This window comes from Ceratotherium simum, chromosome 9 (genome assembly GCF_057802395.1).
Source record: "Ceratotherium simum simum isolate JZ-2026a chromosome 9, ASM5780239v1, whole genome shotgun sequence".
Lineage (NCBI taxonomy): Eukaryota > Metazoa > Chordata > Mammalia > Perissodactyla > Rhinocerotidae > Ceratotherium > Ceratotherium simum.
In genome coordinates this window covers 146,790-158,928 of record NC_141908.1, presented here as the reverse complement: position 1 = coordinate 158,928, position 12,139 = coordinate 146,790, and the positions used below count along the sequence as shown (strand labels likewise).

Here is a 12,139-nt window from a genome sequence, read left to right as displayed (position 1 = left end):
AAATTACAAAATTGTTTTAAGAATATACCCCCAAATGTTATCATTTATACATCTGACATCAGAACATGGTCTGTATGTCCAAAACAAGTATTTACTAAACTGAAGCTTGTAGCAAAATTTCTAGAAGAGTCTGAAGTAATTTTAAGATCTTTATCACAGACCCCCAAGCCCTCAGGCCAGTTCCCAGGGAAGCCCATAGGTGTGAGGGGAGAGCCTGCCTCTGGGGCCAGGTAGTTGGTTCTTCCCAGTGCAACCTTGACTGTTCCTTGAAGGGCTCGTGTTTCATCTTCTCTACACAGGGGTGATGATGTTTACCTCTGAGAGTTTCTGGGAAGATTAAATGAGATGAGAAAATGCTAGACATTGGGCCCTGGCATATTAGTCAAAGCCAGTTCCAAGCCTCCTCCGTTCCACTCTCCTCCCTCCACAGGGCTGCTGTCTCCTTAGAACAAAACAGCAGAGCAACCCTGGCTCAGCAGGCAGGGGCTCCACTCCTCCAAGCTTTGGTCCTTCTGCCTGGACAGGGGCTGTGGAGAGAGGAGGAGGGTGTTGCCCACACTAGGCCTCCACATGCCTCTGGGGGACTGCAGGGTGTGTATACCCCTCCCTCTCACAGGGTTGTCTGCCTCCTGGCCCAGACTCATGAATCACCACACCAGGGCAGAGACCTTCAAAAGATAGAAATAATACCGGCTCAACACAAGGTTGACATGAGGGAAGCCATATTGTAGAAAAGAAACCCTATTGTAACTTTGAATGACCTCTGATTAACTAACCCCAACATGCTCTTGGGATTTTATGGCCCCTCCCAGCTGCTATAAGTTGATAACTTTGTTCTCTTGAGTTCCTTAGGAATGTGATGACCCCCGGGCAGAGAGTCTATGCTTGATAGCCATCATCAATGACAACTGAAAGATCAGGGTAGAGGGCGTTGCTCCAGTATCTGATGCATATCCAGTAAAACAAAAGACTGCTAGGAACTAAGATCAGATGTCTGCCCCCACCTGGAGATCAGATGGATGCCCCACCCTGAGACCAGATGTCTCCTCGACCCAGAGACCAGCTCCCTATACAACTAGCCTATTGTCTTTGTTCTGTAAGATGGTTTTTCAGACATTAGTTGGCCATCTTCCCCGTTGCTAACAAGCTCTAATTAAGTGCCCTTTCTCTGTCACTATCTTGCCTCTTCATGATTGGCTTTTGTCTTGCAGCAAGCGGATCGTGCCCTTTGTGCAGTAACAGAAAAGGCTTGTGTTTCCATCCCAAGTGTTCCAGCTGAGACCCTTGAAAGCCCAGGAGGATTTCTGCCTCTGTGATCACGCTGTGTTTTTCATGAACTTCCAAGAAATCCTGTATAATAAGTAGAAATACAAGGAAAATTATTCCAGCACATGCTGAGTATTTGTTATTGAGATTTTCTATGGGCCAGACACTTCCCATATGTTATCTTATTTAATACTGTAAGGATAATTTTTGTGTGTGTGTGAAGAAGATTAGCCCTAACACCTGTTGCCAATCCTCCTCTTTTTGCTGAGGAAGATTGGCCCTGGGCTAACATCCGTGCCCATCTTCCTCCACTTTATTTGGGATGACGCCACCGCATAGCCTGACAAGCAATGCATTGGTCCATGTTTGGGATCCGAACCTGCAAACCCCAGGCAACCGAAACAGAGCACAAGCACTTAACCACTGCACCACCGGGCCAGCCCCAGGGACAAATTTAAAAAAATAAATTATTCCTGTTGTCAAGAGGATAAGAGACCTTTCCCCACCCTTCTTAGACCATTTCTGTGGGAAACTTAGTTGTTGTTAGTCCTTTCTCTAATCTCTTGATTTGAGTATAAATCTTTGTAACGAGAAGCCACTTACCAGTTTTACAACCCAGAAATGTTTTGCAAGCGTCTGGGATTCATCCCTTTTGAAATGTAAACATCTAAGAAGGTGCTGTCACCCCCTCCCTGTCACAGTAGGGCTTAACCTAAAGGCCTCTCTTGGAGCTGTAACCATCTGCTAGCAGGCAAGATTATGAGAGAAATTTTATTATTCCCCTGGAAGAGGCAACTAACTAGAGCAAATGGCTCTTTGACTTCCAAGCGAGTTTAGGTGCTGTCAAGTCCTCTACAGGAAGATAAGGTGCATTAATCTGAGAATTTTTGGTTCTGTCATGGTTAAAAACAGGATGTCATAGAAGGCTTGGCAGCCTGGCTGTATAAGTGGGTGGAATTTCTGCCTTTGCTATCTCTTCACAGAAGACCTGCACTGCACTGTACTCTGATATGCTTATTCACTAATAAAACTATTTCCTTTCTTTTCTGTTTGGTGGATAGGATACTGTTTTGGTAGGAATTTACTTCCCCAACAATCCTCATTAGAGTCCTGTGGAGGAACCCCTCTCATTGCCCTCATTTTACAGATGAGGAAACCTGGGTGAGGGTGTGGGAACAGGCCAGTGGGCGTCAGAGCTCACCTGCCTTCTCAAAATGCAGTTCACTCCAAGGCTTTCAGATGGCCCTCGCTAGTGACATTGACAGCAACATCTGGGGTTCCTGTGACTTAATTTAATAAGATTTGAAGTTGGAGAAAGCCTGTGGAAAATGTGTTTTGTAAATTGGGAAGTGCTACAAAAGTATTAGGCATTCTCGTGTGGGGCATTAGGTGAACATTATAGACTCCAAGAACCCCTTCACCTTATGTAACAAGGATGCTTTCCAAGAGAATGGAGGGCCTAGCTTGGGCACTGCAATAAAATCAATGTAATGATTTTATTTAATGATTTGTAATATTTGTATATTTGTAATTTAATGATTTGTAATAAAATCAAACTAAAATACAATTGTTTTCTTTTAGGTAAGCTACTGAATTTAGCTGGACTTCTGTTTTTTAATCTGAAAAAATGGCCAAATTCTCACACAACTCACCAGCACTGTATTAGAGGTCCCAGGCCCCTTGAATCTCTTTGGGTGTTCTTGAGCAAGGCCATGTTGTCAGACCTTTGGACCGGGAGAAAAACAGAGATAGGATGTGGCCAGCCCGGTGATGTAGTGGTTAAGCCCGTGCACTCTGCTTCAGTGGCCCAGTGTTTGTGGGTTCAGATCCCAGGGATGGACTTACACACCACTCATCAAGTCAAGCTGTGGCCACGTCCCACATACAAAATAGAGGAATATTAGCACAGATGTTAGCTCAGGGACAATTTTCCTCAAGTGAGAAAAGAGGAAGATTGGCAACAGATGTTAGCTCAGGCCTAATCTTCCTCAGCAAAAAAAATAGATAAAAGATGAAGACTTGTGAGCACCCTGACACAATTGAGTTCTAAGAAGCACGTTGTTTCTCAATCAGTTTTGAATTCACAGTTGAGGATTTGGGGGCCCCCATGAGGTGTTCTAGGTCTAAACTTCTCTAGTTGCCAAAAGGGACTCAGACCTTTGCCACCTTCCTATTTATCTAAGCTGAACAGAACATGATGGGGTCAGTATTTGCAAATTGCTTTGTGATTTCATTAGGAAGAACAGGATCCCTCTACGTTTAAAATGGTCTTTGCTTTTCATTTTTTTTAAGTCTTAAATATGAAGCTGTAGCTCCTTGACTTTTCCCATTTAATTTAAAAGGGCTACATATTTTTAAGTGAATTAATCAAGTTTGTGGCATTAAAACCATCAAAGGATCCTTTGTGATCTTTCCAGTGACCAGATGCAAATGGGCAGAATCAATGACTCCATCATTCTGTAGACTGTGATAAAGGAAGCTGGAATCAAATATGCACAGTTTATGGATGGAAAGTAGAAGGAAAGAAAGGGGCACTTACTGGACAGTTTGTCCCCAGAGGAGACTCAAAGATTTAAGAGACAAGAAATACCAAGAAATGTATCACCTTGGGCAGTGTGTTTAAGATTTGAGAAATGAAAGCTGTGATGAGCAGGGCTCTTTCTGCTGCCACCCCCTTCCTCCTTCCATGGAGGGCAGAGGGCACCAACCAGGTGGTCACATGACCTGGCTGTCCTGTAAAAGGAAAGTAGAATCCAACTGCTGTGGGAAGCCTGGAGAAGGGGCCTGACAGGGGCTGGATGGGAAGAAGCTGGGTTAGAGAAGACGCCCTCCCTGTGATCAGTTAAAAACGATGAGACTGGAGATAACCAAGGAAACTCCAATCTCTTTAATTTTAAAGCTGATTTTAGGCCAGTGATCTTATTTTGAAAAGCCCCTAAGTGGGTCTGTTTGGAGAGGATGTTTATATCTGGTTAAAAACATGTCTTCATCATCATCTAGCAATTTCTAAGTAAAACTATATTGCATGCCTTTCTGAGAATGACCGTAAAGCCATGCTTCTCAACCCTGGCTCACATCAGCATCCCCCGTATGGCACTGGCCCTGCCTCCAGAGATCCTGATTACTTTGTGTGGGGTGCCCCCACCATGGGTGTTTTGTAAACCTCTCTAAATCATTCTAATCTGCAGCCAGGGCTGGCACCTTGTTGCTAAGCAATGTCTGCCCTCCCTTCTTGGTGGGGCCCTTCAATCAGAGGGCACTCCTTCTGCAGACCAAACATCATTTCTAATCTGAGAAATTTTCAGGACTGACTTGAATCTTATAGTCTAAGGGAGTGCACCTGTGTCAGGGAGGTGACTGGGAGAGGAAAGAGAGAAGAAGACCAGCTGCTCACCATCCATAGGTCAGAGGCTATGTAGATGGAGGTCAGGCTTGAGGAGGTGACCAGCTTAAGGACAGGTGACTGGTGAGTGGCTGAGTGGTGGTTGAACCTAAGTGGTTCTGACTCCAAAAATCTTCCTGAATCCAACAATCACACAAATAGCCTTAAAAATCATGAGGCTACAATGGGCCACATGTGCCCTTACTTCCTTGCATGGGTTCCCTCATTTTATCTTCACTGCAACCCTATGAAATTGGTATTTCTAGATGAGAACAATGGAGACATTGAGGTGTTAAATAACATGCCCAATAACACACAGTCAGGAGTGAGCCCAGAGAGTGTGGCTCTGGAGCCACCCTGTCTAGGGGTCAGCCACCACTCACGTGGGGTTTTGAAATGTGCTGTAAGTGTAAAATTCTCACAAAATTTTGAAGAGTTAGTATTAAATATGAGTAAAATATCTAACTAATAATTTGTTTATATTGATTACGTTTAAATAATATTTTATTGTTGTTGAAGAAGATTCACCCTGAGCTAACATCTGTTGCCAATTCTCCTCTTTTTTGCTTGAGGAAGATTGTCCCTGAGGTAACATCAGTGCCCATCTTCCTCTATGTTGTATGTGGGTCACCACAGCATGGTTGACGAGTGGGGTATGTCTGCGCCCAGGAACCAAAACCACGAACCTGGGCCACTGAAGCAGACCTTGCTGAACTTAACCACTATGCCACAGGGCTGGCCACTACATAATATTTTTGATACATTGGATTACATAAAATATATTATTAAAAGCAATCTCAAGTTTTTCTTTTTGCTTTTCTAATGTGGATACTAGAAAATTACAAATGTGGGTGGAATTTTATTTCTAGTGTACAGTGCTGGTCTGGACCTGCCCTCCTACACCTGTATGGCGCTCAGTGTGGAGGATGTTGGCATTTCTGTGCTGCTTGCTTTCATCCCCAGGTAACTTCAGGATAAGGCACTTTATATGCCTGAGGCTCAATTTCCTAATCTGAAAAATGGGAGAGGGAGTATCCACAGCACAGAGAAGCTACAAGCACTGAGGGTGATAACAGATACACAGGGAGGGTCCCATGGGCAGAGGCAGCGACAGAGCAGGCACTGATGGAAGGCTGCCCTGCTAGACTGCAGGACACAGTCTCTTCTGAGCAGCACTCAGCGCAGACAGCTCGCCACTGCAGGCCAAGTGTTACAGCCCAGGGCTTATGTGCCTTCCATACTGCTGGCAACATGTGAGTGGACTGTGAAACCAAGTTATTGGGATGTGACCGGTGTAAAGAAAGAAAAGTAGTAGCAAACATTACGGCACTTCTCTAGTTAAGGGGAAGAACTGTTCTGACGAACTTTTAACTATGTGTATACGTGTGTGTGTGAGTGTGGTAACGAGCTGCAGTCTGAAAACTGTCTCTTAGTGTGGAGAATGGAGAACATCATTTGGGAGCCCCTGGAATTGATATGAATAAACTCTTTAAGGGGCTGGCAGAGGAGCAAGGGCTGCCAGGAAAGTGGGCGGAGAACCAGGAGAGGAGCTCTTGTGGGTGCAGGAGGACAAGGGCTGCAGGGAGGGCACCAGGCGGGCTGGGAACTTGTCCCCTGAGGTAGCAAAGTGCAAGGTCGGGGGCTGCCCCACTGAGCTGCACTCCTGACCAGGAGGGGGCGCAGATGACCGGCCTGGCCCCGCCAGCCCCGCCCAGGGCCTACTCACCCCAGGCTCTGCACCCACCCCCCTCCCCACCAGCCTCATCCCCCACCCCAGCCGGGTCCTCACGTTGCTGTCACTGCTGTCCTTACGTCCACTCTGTCGTTACCTGAAGTCTCTTTCAGCATGTAGGTATGGCAATATGGCAATGCTTATGTATGTAGTGGATCAACAGCCACTGTTCAGAAAGCATTGGTGCGGGCCTGCCGGTGGCTTAGCGGTTAAGTGCACGCGCTCCGCTACTGGCGGCCCAGGTTCAGATCCCGGGCGTGCACTGACGCACTGCTTCCCCGGCCATGCTGAGGCCGCGTCCCACACACAGCAACTAGAAGGATGTGCAACTAAGACGTACAACTATCTTCTGGGGCTTTGGGGAGAAAAAGGGAAAAAAAAGGAGGAGGATTGGCAATAGATGTTAGCTCAGAGCCGGTCTTCCTCAGCAAAAAGAGGAGGATTAGCATGGATGGTAGCTCAGGACTGATCTTCCTCACAAAAAAAAAAAGAAAGAAAGAAAGCGTTGGTGTCTACACCAGTGTGGGCTTTCAGAGCTGCTCTGGGGATGCATGGGGAGTCTTCTGTCAGCACAAGGGGACACCGAGGGCACAAGAAAATGGGGATGAAGAGAATTTCTAACAGAGTGTTGGCACAGCGGCAGGCTGCAGGTCAGCACGGTAGCCTGCAGTGTTGCGCTCCCACCCTGGGCCCTAAGAGGCAGGGCCGGTGGGCCATGACCCTGGGAACAGCAGGAGTGACTGCTTGGCCCTCTGTTCCCCCAGGGCTGCTTCTCTCCGGCCTCTTAGCCAGGGAGCAATTGCCTGCATGCCTGTGGCATGCAGGTTGCCTCCTAGGTTTCAGGCAGGTAGTGAGGGTAGGTGTGGATCTGACCCAAGACTCCAGCCAGGGTGCATCGGCTGCAGTGACAGTAAACCAGAGCAGATGGGCATTGAGCACACAGCTAGTCAGCCTCCCTGAACAAGAAAGCTGGAAGCAGGTGTCTCCAGGGTGAGTTTAGCTGCCAGAAGGTCATCAGCAGCACCCTAAGTGTTTCAGTCCTTCTGCCTGGCCATCAGCAGTGTAAAGCCATTTTTGTCCTGAGACTGCACTCCAACCAAGAAGGAAGGACCAAGTCTTTCTCCTTACAAGCCTCTCTTGTTTGGAAGGAAGCACTACGCTTCCCTGGAGTGCTTTCTTCCCTGGGGAAGGGAGCACTTCCAGACTAGTCCTCACACTAGCTCATTAAATATCTTCCTTATCCTTAGATTGGTTATTGATTATTTGCATCAACATTTCTTGGCGTAGTCAGCAGGATTTCAGAGAAACCCACCTGAGACCACCTGGAATTTACTTTGAACTGGTGGATGGTGCCAGCATGGGTCCATTGAGCCCCCTCTGGCTTCACTGCGCTCTTCAGGTGCCCCAGTGAGTTCTCCTGAAATCCAGCCCTCCTTGCTTATGTTGATGGTTTTGATATTTATTTGAGCTGTTTCATGTCTTAAGTCTAAGTGTCTTAAGGGAATACCAGTACATATCCAGGTAAGAGGAACCTAGGGGGACATATCCTATGTAAGAAGAACCTAGGGGGAAATTTCCTAGGCAAGGGGGCCTAGGAAGAATTTTGGAGTGAACTAGGTTTTGGCTGTCCTTCTAATTTGGCTTTAATTGGAAAGGAATCGTGCTTATAAAGTCTGAACAAGCTGTCTGATAGTAAAATGAGAGACTGAACTTGTTCAGCTCTGAAGACAAGGGACACCAGCTCCTTCCAGCCATAAGGCATTCTTGGGGATTGAGAACTTAGTGGAAGTGTCTGAGGTTGACCCTCGTGACATACAGAGGTCTCATAGAGAATTCCAACATGATCGTTCACTTTAATTACAGGCTCATCCGGGGACTTGCACATAAAGATTGGTCATCCAGCACTTTCAGCCCCCATAGTAGTTTTAGATTACCAGCAGGAGAAACTGAGACACATAAGAGAGTGTTCATGGCCTTTTAGGAAGTGCCACTCACAAGCAACATACTTCTGAGCCACTACACTGTCCTTAGAAATTGTTCAGACTTTATAAGAAAACAAAACAAAATGAAAATGGGAAATCATGGTTCTAAAGCCAGCCAGCTTCCGGATAAACAGCCACCCCCTGGAACTCCAGCTAACTTTATGTACAACATGTATGGAGTTGTTACTTGCAAGTACTTAATAAAATAGGCAAGTTTGATAAAAACCTGAGTCTTTTTTGTGTGTGTGTGTGAGAAAGATCAGCCCTGAGCTAACATCTGCCAATCCTCCTCTTCTTGCTGAGGAAGACTGGCCCTGGGCTAACATCTGTGCCCATCTTCCTCCACTTTATATGGGACACCGCCACAGCATGGCCTGACAAGCAGTGCACTGGTGCGCGCCCGGGATCCGAACCCGGGCCGCCAGCAGCGGAGTGCGTGCACTTAACTGCTACGCCACAGGGCCAGCCCCATAACTTGAGTCTTTAGTGGCCAAAATGGGCCACTTGCATGCACAATTGGAAAAAGCCAGCTATAAAATTAAACAATCAATGGGAAGCCTATTTTAATTGATATTTTGAGGTTTCTAAATGAAATCAGGAATCCCTTATTGCCTCTTTAAAAGAAAATAGTTCCAAATTAAATGAGAGAAATGCCAAATTAGAGAATGACCACCGGGCCAGCCACTGCACCAGCGAAAACAAAAACAAATCTGCTGCTCCCCCTGCCACCCAAGCCTTTTGTCCTTCTCCTTCCACTCCCCAATCTCTATTCCCCTTTACCCCTCTCTCATCGAGCTCCTCTACTTCAACTCCTCTGAAACTCCTGATCTAAAACTAAGCAAGTGGAAGTGGGTGAACTTTTGAGATAACTTGGAATTGTAATGGCCATTCTGGGGAAGCTTTGTTTCAGATAAGTCCATCTTAAGGGTCACTCTCGAAAGAGGATTCCAAACCTCTCAGAGACAATGGAATGCATTCTTTGATTGATCTGCAGAAGATTCTAAAAGACAAAATGACTTCAAAAACAGCTCTAAAAAGGATCTTTACAGCAAAAGAAAAAAAAAATCTTTAGTAAAAATCTTGGCTATTTGAGCAGGTAACCGTAACTTAGTCCATCTGCCAGAAACACAATTTGGATCCAACTATTCTTTTGAGTTTGGTAACTGAGACATGACCAAAATTTTTAAAGATCTCTGTTTGTGTCTCTCTGTATGTTTATGTATGTATGTCTCTCTCCATATATCTGATTTTTATACCTCTGAAAAGTATTGCCAAAAGTAAACATTTACAAAATTAAATATTCCTAAAACTCTCAGAAATATGGAAACTAACCCAAATGTTTTTCAAATTCAAGTGATCTGAGATAATCCATGATGAAAAAAATTGTTTGTTTGTTGGTTTAATAAAAACAGACATGTCTTCAGAGTTATCAATACTGAATGTAATGTAAACATAGAACTTTTTCTACCTGAATTTACTGGTCAGATAAGATCCTGCTGTGACTGTTGTGGAATTTGTCTGCAGGGGGAATGCCTTAGGATTTTTGTTAACTAATGTCTAATCAAAACATACTTTTTTGCCTTGCCTTTTCAGATTTACAGCCAGGGAGCATTCTTTATTTCAAGGAATTTTCCCATTTCTTATAACTGCTTGCAAGGCTAAGAATTCTGGTGGTGGCTTCCCAGATATTTATAGCTCTGTCATCAGTTTAAAAGTTGTGCCATTTTTCAAATATTTATTCTGCCTACTCAACCTAGAGCAACCCTCTTCAGCAATAATGTGGGGATCTTGTTGCCTCTACCTGTTCTGTCATTCCCGGTCTAGCAGAGCAATGTCAGGATAAAGCTATTGACATATAAGTGAATCTCATACTGTAATCCCCCCAAAAATGTATGGTTAGTTTTACCTATATTATATGGAGAGAGTTTATATTCATTTAATATAATAAATAGGCAATTATGCTATCCTCTAAGAGTAAAATCCATAATTATTCTGTAACGACTCCTTTGCATTATTTCTTCTTAGATCAACTTTGTAAGTTTTTAAAATTAAGAAAATGACTATGAAAATTGGCAAGGAAAGTAGGATATGGGTTTTTGGTAAGAGAAGGTATAAAGAATGAAGAAGCATTTTGTTAAAGGAAAACAAGACAGTAATTTTTCCTAAAATAAAATGATTGTTCCAAAATAAGAAAGAAAAGATAGGATAAAACATAAATAGACATCAAAAGTTGTAGAAGGTCTGTGAAAAAGGAATTTTTAAAAAGAAATTTTGTGCATGGTCAAGTTGGCTAAGATTAAACTGAAGTTAATTAAGTGAATAAGTGTTAATATCAAAAGTAAGCTGGTACAAAAATTAGAAATTGGTTTCTTTCTCTTAAAAGGATAATTTTCTTGGACTTTTAGTCAGCTCTTGATAAATAAATTATGGTTTTTAGATTAATAGATTAATAGGTTTTTCTTCAATTTTGATTTTATCCTCAGTGAGATTCATGCCAAGGACTCTGACATTTACTCCAGAATCTAGGTTTCTGGTGAACTTTCATATCCTAAAACTGAACTTGGTAAAAAATTACAGAATTTTAACGGAGAAACTGATGGCTTCATAAAACTGCTAACAAAAGAATAATTGAGGGGATTTCTAGGCCTGATTGGATACTGCAAGATTTGGGTGCCTAACTTTTCACTCATTGCTCAACCTTTATATATATTACTTAAGTCTGACCAGTCTGATTTGATTGAATGGACACCATTAGGAAAAAAAGCCATAAACACCTTAAAGTTTATCTTGGCTCAGGCCTCCCAGCTTTAGGTCACCTTAATTTCAACTTGCCATTTTTCTCTTTGTACACAAAGATAAAGGAAATGCTTTGGGTATATTAACTCAAGAACATGGTGATCAACATTGACCTATAGGATATTATAGTCAGCAATTAGATTCAGTAGCAAAAGGACTTCTACCTTGAATGACAGCTATTTCAGCAACAGCTATCTTATGCAAGGCCACTGAAAAAACGGTGATGGGAGCTCCTTTAACTATTTATGTCCCACACTCAGTTGAATCCCTTCTAAATTCTCATCACACTCACCATTACTTTGTAAGCCGACTAGCCTCTTATGAAGTTCTGTTGCTTTCTGCACCTATATTACCTTAGCCCAATGTAATAATCTTAACCTTGAAACCCTTTGCTTCCAGTATCACAGGAGGAAAAAGACCACGACTGTATTTTAATAATAGATTACCTTCTTGCTGTTAGGAATGACTTACAAGAAACTCCCATTCATAATGCTGATATAATTTGCTTTACAAATGGGTCTTACTTAAAGTATGAGCAAGGACATTACCAGGCTGGATATGCAATAACGTCCTCAGTGGGCATAACTGAGACTTTTAATTTACCAGAAATAAAGTCAGGATGATAAGCTGAATTAATTGTTTTAACTCAAGCTTGTCAATTAACTGAAGACCAAGTGGAAAATATTTATACTTACAGCCACCATGCTTTTCGAGTAAGCACACAACTTTGGAATGCTATGGAGACATCAGGGATTTTAACCTCTTCAGGGCAACCTATAAAAAGTGGAAAACAGGTTGCGGAACTGTTAAATGCTATCCGACTACCAAAACAATTGGCAGTTATTAAAATGCTGGGGCATTCCAAATCTAAAGCTAAAGGAAATCAGCCTGCTGATGCAGCTGCTAAGCAGGCAGCTTTAAAAACTTAAAGATGGAATGTGTCCAGCCTCGAGAATGCCCAATTCTATCAACCCTGCTAAC

At 43.6% G+C, this 12,139-nt stretch overlaps 1 long non-coding RNA gene across 1 annotated transcript; it reads right to left on the bottom strand.

Annotated features, from left to right (window-relative positions):
* Positions 1-254: 254 nt before the first annotated feature.
* LOC147916203 (uncharacterized) lies at positions 255-11,929 on the bottom strand. Its single transcript, XR_015553130.1, has 2 exons — positions 11,854-11,929; positions 255-1,350 (listed from the first exon to the last, which is right to left on the bottom strand). It is a non-coding gene; the product is annotated as an uncharacterized LOC147916203 (long non-coding RNA).
* Positions 11,930-12,139: the final 210 nt, after the last annotated feature.